The sequence below is a fragment of the Salmo salar genome, chromosome ssa15 (assembly GCF_905237065.1).
Source record: "Salmo salar chromosome ssa15, Ssal_v3.1, whole genome shotgun sequence".
Classification (NCBI taxonomy): domain Eukaryota; kingdom Metazoa; phylum Chordata; class Actinopteri; order Salmoniformes; family Salmonidae; genus Salmo; species Salmo salar.
The window spans coordinates 31,084,294-31,093,650 of NC_059456.1; the positions used below are offsets into that span (position 1 = coordinate 31,084,294).

A 9,357-nucleotide genomic window follows, 5' to 3' on the forward strand; every position below is an offset into this window, starting at 1 on the left:
TTAAGAACAAGAATCAATAGGATGATAGCGCGGGGGAAGAGGCGGGCTTTGAGGCCACGGGGTTTCCTCAAATTAAAGCAAGGGAGAAGACGTCATCATTACCATGGATATCTAACACTTTTCCTCGTCACATAGGCCGCGTTCAAAACAACTTGGAACACGAAAAATGCGAAGACAAATCATGACGTCAGTGATCTTCAGGTCGGGAAAGTTGGAGCTCTCGAAAGAGGTCCGAGTTCCCGAATTGGAATTCCGAGGTGGATGACCATTCAAATCGATTTTCCCAGTTGGAGCTCGTTTTTTCCGAGTTCCCAGTTGTTTTGAATCTCCAAAGTCGGAGATTTCCGAGTTCCCAGTTCCGAGTTCCCAGTTGTTTTGAACGCAGTAAAACGCACACACACCAACACACAAACAGTATCAGTAGGCCGCTAGTGGGTGTGGCAGGGGGAAATGATACACACAGCTTTGCAATAAACTTTGCATTTAACATGTAATTGATGAATGTATCAGCCTATTCTGTTTTTCCCAAAAGTGTGACCACCTAGGATTAAAGAATAAGCTATTACAAGGTTTATGAATCAGTACACTTGTTTTATCTGCGTCAGATATATTTGCATAGGATAGATTGCCTCCAGTCATGGGTTAAGGAAATAGTTATTCATAGGGCACTGGTCAAAAGTAGTGGACCATGTAGGGAATAGGGTATGACTTCTCTTTGGCAGCAGGAAATGAACACATTAGGATGATTAGTAGCATTAAATGTAGAATATTTAACAAAAGTAATTGTGAGCGCTTTGATGATATTTCATTGGAAAATGTTTATAATCAAGTCGATGTAGAGTCTGCTTACCAGACTTTTCTCACATCTTTCAATTCTGTATTTCACCACTGCTTTCCCGTAGTTAAACCACATAAGAGAGCAGCAGAAGGGTTCTGGAAACCTTGGTTTACAACCGGTCTCAAAGAATTCTCACTTAAAAATCCCTGTCCCCTGAATTCTGCAAATTACACAAAGTATAAGAACAAATTTACTCACCTACTTTGGATATCCCCAAAAATATATTTTACTAACAAATTCCAAGAATCCTTAAATAATATGAAGTCATCTTGGAAAATCTTCAAACAACTGTTTAAGAAAAGGCATCTAGATAGAGTACAACTATTCCATCTAAATTTACTGTTCGAAATAAGACCTATAGTTACACCAATGTTATTTCATGTGAATTTAATAATTTTTTTGTGAATGTTGGTTCCTCTCTGTCAAATACATTTTTGAAAGCTGATGGAAATCCCTTGGATTACATTAAGGGACATTTGGTGTATAAGAGAATGTTGAAACATGTAAATCAACACTGTGTTCTATATGAGCACCAATATGGTTTTCGTAGAAACTACTCTACAGATATTGCTTTTTGCAGAGTTGCAAAGAAAAAGCCATATCTCAGACTGGCCAATAAAAATAAAAGATTAAGATGGGCAAAAGAACACAGACACTGGACAGAGGAACTCTGCCTAGAAGGCCAGCATCCTGGAGTCGCCTTTTCACTGTTGAGGTTGAGACTGGTGTTTTGTGGGCACTATTTAATGAAGCTGCCAGTTGAGGACTTGTGAAGCGTCTGTTTCTCAAACTAGACACTCTAATGTACTTGTCCTCTTGCTCAGTTGTGCACCGGGGCCTCCCACTCCTCTTTCTATTCTGGTTAAAGCCAGTTTGCTCTGTTCTGTGAAGGGGGTAGTACACAGCGCTGTACGAGATCTTTAGTTTCTTGGCAGTTTCTCACATGGAATAGCCTTAATTTCTCAGAACAAGAATAGACTGACGAGTTTCAGAAGAAAGTTATTTGTTTCTGGCCATTTTGAGCCTGTAATCGAACCCAAAAATGCTGATGCTCCAGATACTCAACTAGTCTAAAGAAGGCCAGTTTTATTGCTTCTTTAACCAGACCAACAGTTTTCAGCTGTGCTAATATAGTTGCAAAGGGGTTTTCTAATGATCAATTAGCCTTTTAAAATGCTAAACCTGGAATAGCTAACATGACGTGCCATTGGAACACAGGAGTGATGGTTGCTGATAATGGGCCTCTGTACGCCTATGTAGATATTCCATTAAAAATCTGCCGTTTCCAGCTACAATAGTCATTTACAACATTACCAATGTCTACACTGTATTTCTGATAAATTTGATGTTATTTTAATGGACACAATATGTGCTTTTCTTTCAAAAACAAGGACATCTCTAAGTGATACCAAACTTTTGAACAGTAGTGTACAGTACCAGTCAAAAGTTTGGGCACACCTACTCATTCCAGGGTTTTTCTTAATTTTTACTATTTTCTACATTGTAGAATAATAGTGAAGACATCACAACTATGAAATAACGCATATGGAATCATGTAGTCACCAAAAAAGTGTTAAAGAAATCAAAATATATTTTATATTTGCGATTCTTCAAAGTAGCCACCCTTTGCCTTGATGACAGCTTTGCACACGCTTGGCATTCTCTCAAACAGCTTCATGAGGTAGTCACCTGGAATGCATTTCAATTAACAGGTGTGTCTTGTTAAAAGTTAAGTTGTGAAATGTCATTCCATCTTAATATGTTTGAGCCAATCAGTTGTGTTTTGACAAGGTAGGGGTGGTATACAGAAGATAGCCCTATTTGGTAAAAGACCAAGTCCATATTATGGCAAGAACAGCTCAATAAGCAAAGAGAAACAACCATCATTACTTTAAGACATGAAGGTCAGTCAATCCAGAAAATTTCAAGTGCAGCCGTTAAAACCATCAAGCGCTATGAGGAAACTGGCTCTCATGAGGACCGCCACAGGAAAGGAAGACCCAGAGTTACCTCTGCTGCAGAGGATAAGTTCATTAGAGTTAACTGCACCTCAGATTGCAGCCCAAATAAATGCTTCACGGAGTTCAAGTAACAGACATATCTCAACATCAACTGTTCAGAGGCGACTGCGTGAATCAGGACTTCATGGTCGAATTATTGCAAAGAAACCACTACTAAAGGAAACCTATAAGAAGAAGAGACTTGCATGGGCCAAGAAACACGAGCAATGGACATTAGACCGGTGGAAATCTGTCCTTTGGTCTGATCAGTCCAAATTTGAGATTTTTGGTTTCATCCGCTGTGTCTTTGTGAGATGCAGAGTAGGTGAGCAGATGATCTCCGCATGTGTGGTTCCCACGGTGAAGCATGGAGGAGGTGTGATGGTGTGGGGGAGCTTTGCTGGTGACACTGTCTGTGATTTATTTAGAATCCAAGGCACACTTAACCAGCATGGCTACCACAGCATTCTGCAGCGAATCACCATCCGCCATGGTTTGCGCTTCATGGGACTATCATTTGTTTTTCAGGCCGATGAACCAACACACCTTCAGGCTGTCTAAGGGCTATTTGACAATGCAATTATCATAACACATAGGTTGTAATATGGCGGGGGCTTGGCTTCCCCAGTCATTTTACCCACTTACCGCTACTGATTGGAGGTAGAATTCCCTATCCCTCAGAAGACACAGACAACCTTTCATCTCCCATGTGTATCTACGACAAAAGACATTGATGCAATGAAACCCCTGTTGGTGTGTCAGCCAGGAAAACACCCCATTCTGCGAATACCACAGGATGATTGAGTTTAAGTGTGAACTCTTCCGAATGTGGCACTTTGAATCGCCTCAGGACATTAGATTCATTGGCACTTTGACTTTACTCATTACATGCACCCAATCAGTCTGTCTATGTCAAAGGTGTGTTTTTTAAAAAGCAAGACACAGAGTAATCTGTGTATTAGCACAAAACAAATCCCATTAAACAAGGAAAGAGGTGTCTTGCGTCTCCTGTTGTGCTGTTTAATTATGGTATTACACAGGCTTTAAGAAAGGCAAGTCTGGGCATATGCATGGTGAGGAAAGGCTGAACAGTCAATAGACAGGGGAGACAGAGCTGTATGTGTCAGTGGAACTAGAAGGAAGCATTATCTGAGCTTTTTACCACTTTGTGCTTGGCTACGCCCTCCAGTATTAGGAAAGCTTTGATGAAAACTTTGGAGAGGGTTTATTGGTCTGCAAAATGTTCTATTGCTGATAGCTAGAACAATGATGTGATTCTCTCCCTAGCAGAGTCAGTTACCTACGGACCAGATTCTGGAAGTCTGGAATGTTCTTCTGAGCTGTTATCCCATCCCTATATGCCAGGGGCAGAATGATACAACACATGGCAATTTTTCTGTCCTAGCTAAATCTTATATTTCATACTCCCCAGAGAAATATGTGACACTCACAGACGTCAACATAATCCAGAGAAAGCTATAGGGCTTTGTACCTGAATCTAATACATTTTTTATGTTGTGCTGTTAATGAGTCACTGAGAACAAAAGCAGCACTGTACTGTCAATTGGTCACCATCCTCTCATCTCATTTATGTATGACCATTGTCAGTCAGCAGCCTCACCCACCTCATTAGACAGACACAGTTCAGTGACACGTTAATGTGTCAGAGACGTGTTATGGGTTCAACGACCGCAGCCCAGGCTTTATCTCCGAGGATGTCTGATATACTGCACCAGCTCTGGAGGGAGAGGAAAGAGAGAGGGATATAGCGAGGACGAGTGAAAAAGAGAGGGAAAGAGAGTCACAGGGACAGAGAAAGAAAAAAAGAGACCAGGTGTGGTTAACGGTAACAGCTACAGCCATCTGAGTGTGTGTAGAGGGGGGGTCAACAGAAGGGCGAGGAGGGAGGAGATGTGAAGTACTATGGCTAGAGGTAAGAGTAGCCATTACCCACTCCCTGGATTCCAGCTGGAACATCGACACAGACACTGCTTTGTCAGGACTCTCCCTCTGTGTGTGTGAGTGTGTGTGTGTGGGGGGAAGAGGTAGCCGGGGAGTGGCTGTGCCCCTGACAGATGCCAGTAACCTCCACCCCCACACCCCTTCTAACACACACCCATCCTGCTTCTCTTCCCGCCAGCAAAGTGGATCACCCAGGCCGCCGTGTAAGGCCTGAGCTGTCGAGCGGCATTACGTAACAGCCACTCTTTCAGAAAAGAGAAAGATAGAGAAAAAAAGCCTTTGGGCGTTGTCTGGTCTCCTGAAACCTGCCTGGAAACAGGGCTCACTAACTCAGCCTGAGCAGTGAGTACCAACCCCCACTCCACCTACCCTCCTCAACCCCACACTCCCTGTCTGCTACTGCTGTGCCCTGTAGTGCAGTCAGCATGGCATTGGAACACACAGCCTTACATATGTCCTCCTGACTGTCCCAAAATCACCCTATTTAGAGGGTACATTGATTGTGGTGAGCTGTGATTACACAGGCATGGTTTTATCCATGTACTCCCTCCTCATTTGTTCTCAACAATGCCTCTAAAAAATAGGTAAGTCAAACTTTTCACCAAGCTCGAGAGAAATTTCTAAAACAATTATAATTTTATTGCAGTTTCATCACTTACATTTGCATGCACAACGTCCCTCGAAAGATCTATGGTATTGCTCTGCTCGTCGGTGCTGGAACTAATTCCCCAACACAATTAGTGAGTTTTTCTCCTTTTTTTCTCTACCGTGAAATTGAGAAAGAAAACGTTTTTAACGAAGCTTAAGGGACTTTAATGTCATTTTCAGCTCAGTGAATTTCCCACTGTTGATGAGTTAACCTTGAAATGCTGAGTCATCATGATGCTCCAGGGGTAGCTAGCTTTACATGGTGCTTTCTGTCCCCACAGGTAGGCAGATATCACTCAGCCATGTTTAAGGCTTAGTCATACCTCCCAGACCAGATCACCTTCCCACCAGGCAGGTTGGGGCCTGAGTGACATGGAGGATGAAGCTGCCCCTAAGCACTTGATTTGAGATCTGAGAGACTTTTACCATCTAAAGGACAAGACATACCATAACAAACGTTGGCTGTGTGCAATATCTCACCTGCTGGGCGTGTATTGAGGCGATTCAACATGTAGAATTGTTGGGAAATTACCAGAAAATGACAGCCGATGTTCTGTGGTCAGAGGCGATAGGACGGCCAACCGCTGCCCACAGATGACATTCGTTATGGTGAGTTTTGACCATAATAGTTATGATTAGCACCACAAGATGGAGTCTTGTCCATCAGCATTGGTAGAGATAAAGTTGAGCGGGGTGGGCTTTTTACACAATGTTCCTTCAGTCAGATACTATGCATAGCTTAGATTTACAAATGAAGAGTTTCATTCCAAAACGCTATACATCCATTTTCAGAAGAAATGTTGATAAATGAGCTTTTATTGTTTAAAGAACTTGTAAAATAGATTAGTGTGTTTCTTCACCATCTAATCATGACATGGGGTAGTTCAATGACAGACATGTGTTTGTTTGAAATGTATCACTTGATGGTTTCATTTCAGAGAGACAATAATCAGGTTTTGTAGTAAAACGCTATATATCCGTATCACTCTCAGAAAATAAGTAGTATTGCTAGGTTTTACACAGTAAAATGTAATAAATAACTACATTTTTTAATAAAGTACTGTACAAATGATACATTTGTGCCATCAATATTTAATGATCAATACAGTAGTATATTTTACATTTTAGTCATTTAGCAGGTGCTCTTATCCAGAGCGACTTACAGTTAATGTATTCATCTTAAGATAGCTAGTTGAGACAACCACATATCCAACTAGCTCTCACAGTCTCACGTCAGAATTAGACGTTCATCCATCTTTCTCAAACGTCAAATTTTGAAGTTGTTGCAAACTTCACATTTCAAAGTATTTAAGGTTAAGTTTAGGAATTAATTTAGAAATATTAATGTTGGGCATTAACTCAGAATGGTTAAGGTAAGGGTTAAGGTTTGGGATAGGCTTAAAATAAAAATCTCACTAACAACTTTCTATCGCTGGATTCGAACATGCAACATTTAGAATCAGAGGCAGGTGCTTACACCCATCTGCCACAACGCCCTAGCAAAACTTAAACCTAGTTAAAATTTTGCCCCTAGCGACCGGTTTCCACTTCATCTTCCGACTTCCTCACACATGGATGGACGTCGAATATTGACTTGTATCATGGGTGACCTGGCTGACATATCAAAGTCAAATGTACAGAATACGAACATTCCATTCCAGCTAAACAATGAATATACAAGGAGCGTACAAAACATTATGAACATTATGAACAGGGCCCATGGGGCTTTGGTCAAAAGTAGTGGACTATGTAGGGAATAGGGTGAGATTATGGGGTGCATTATATACAGAGTATACAAAATATTAAGAACACTTGTTCTTTCCATGAAAAAGACTGACCAGGTGAACACAATGATCCCTTATTGATGTCACTTAAATCCACTTCAATCATTGTCGATGAACGGGAAGGAGACAGGTTAAAGAATGATTTTTAAGCCTTGAGACACGGATTGTGTATGTGTGCCATTCAGACGGTGAATGGGCAAGACAGAAGATTTAAGTGCCTTTGAACAGGGTATGGTAGTAGGTGCCAGCCACACCGATTTGTGTCAAGAACTGCAACACTGCTGGGCTTTTCACGCTCATAAGTTTCCCTTGTGTATCAAGAATGGTCCACCACCCAAAGGACATCCAGCCAACTTGACACAACTGTGTGACGCAATCGAGTCAACATGGGCCAGCATCCCTGTGGAATGCTTTCGACACCGTGTAGACTCCATGCCCCGACGAATTGAGGCTGTTCTGAGAGAAAAAGGGTTCAACTCAATATTATTAGCAAGGTGTTCTTAATATTTGCACAATCAGTGTATAGCGTTTTGCAACAAAACACATTTTAATACACTTCTAAATTCTATGAATAAAAAATCTGAGAACAACAATGTTTTACGCACACATGGAGGTACCCATGAGCAATAATATCTGATGAAAAAACACAAATGTGAAAATTGGTGAATATAGTGTTTTGGAACAAAACTCTCCATACATACAGTACCAGTCAAAAGTTTGGACACAGCGACTCATTCAACGTTTTTTCTTTATTTTTACTATTTTCTACATTGTAGAATAATACTGAAGATATCAAAACTATGAAATAACACATATGGAATCATGTAGTAACCAAAAAAAGTGTTAAACAAATCTAAATATATTTTATATTTTAAATTCTTCAAAGTATTCACTTTGCCTTGATGACAGCTTTGCACACTCTTGGCATTCTCTCAATCAGCTTCACCTGGAATGCTTTTCCAACAGTCTTGAAGGAGTTCCCACATACACTGAGCACTTGTTGGCAGCTTTTCCTTCACTTAGCAGTCCAACTCATCCCAAACCATCTCAATTGGGTTGAGGTTGGGTGATTGTGGAGGACAGATCATCTGATGTATCACTCCATCACTCTCCTTCTTGGTCAAATAGCCCTTACACAGCCTGGAAAAAATATTGTCACGCTAAGCGCAAACCAGATGAGATGGCGTATCTCTGCAGAATGCTGTGGTAGCCATGCTGGTTAATTGTGCCTTAAATTCTAAATAAATCACAGACAGTGTCACCAGCAAAGCACACCCCCACCATCACACCTCCTCCTCCATGCTTTACGGTGGGAAGATCATTGTCAGAAGGTGAGTGTAGCTGGTGCATGAAGTCAGGCGCAGGAGAGCAAAATGAGTGAGCAACGTACTTTACTCAAAAAACAAAGGCACAAGGTAAACAAATACACTTGACCAATAACCAACGTAAACATTACGCACGGGTAAACACAGCACCTGTGGAAAAACCCGCCATCATGAACCGAACTGAACATAGAAATAATCACGCACAACAAACATGGGGGAAACAGAGGGTTAAATACAGGAACATGGAATTGGATAATGAAAACCAGGTGTGTAGAAAATAAAGACAAAACCAATGGAAAATTAAAGATGGATCAGCGATGGCTAGAAGACCGGTGACGTCGACCGCCGAACGCCGACCAAACAAGGAGAGGGACCGACCTCGGCGGAAGTCGTGACAATCATCTGTTAACCTACTCTGCGTCTCATAAAGACACGGTGGTTGAAACCAAAACTCTAAAATTTGGACTCATCAGACCAAAGGACAGATTTCCACCGGTCTAATGTCCATTGCTCGTGTTTCGTGGCCCAAGCAAGTCTCTTCTTCTTATAGGTGTCCTTTAGTAGTGGTTTCTTTGCAGCAATTCGACCATGAAGTCCTGATTCACGCAGTCTCCTCTGAACAGTTGATGTTGAGATATGTCTGTTACTTGAACTCTGTGAAGCAGTTATTTGGGCAGCAATTTCTGAGGCTGGTAACTCTAATGAATGCTTGGTGGTTTTTGCGACTGCACTTGAAAAAACTTTCAAAGTTCTTGACATACCTTGTGGCTACTTTGAAGAATCTCAGATATAAAATATAT

General features: G+C 41.4%; 1 long non-coding RNA gene across 1 annotated transcript; it reads left to right on the top strand.

Annotated features, from left to right (window-relative positions):
- Positions 1-5,212: 5,212 nt before the first annotated feature.
- Positions 5,213-6,057, top strand: LOC123727268 (uncharacterized). Its single transcript, XR_006759150.1, has 2 exons — positions 5,213-5,384; positions 5,730-6,057. It is a non-coding gene; the product is annotated as an uncharacterized lncRNA (long non-coding RNA).
- Positions 6,058-9,357: the final 3,300 nt, after the last annotated feature.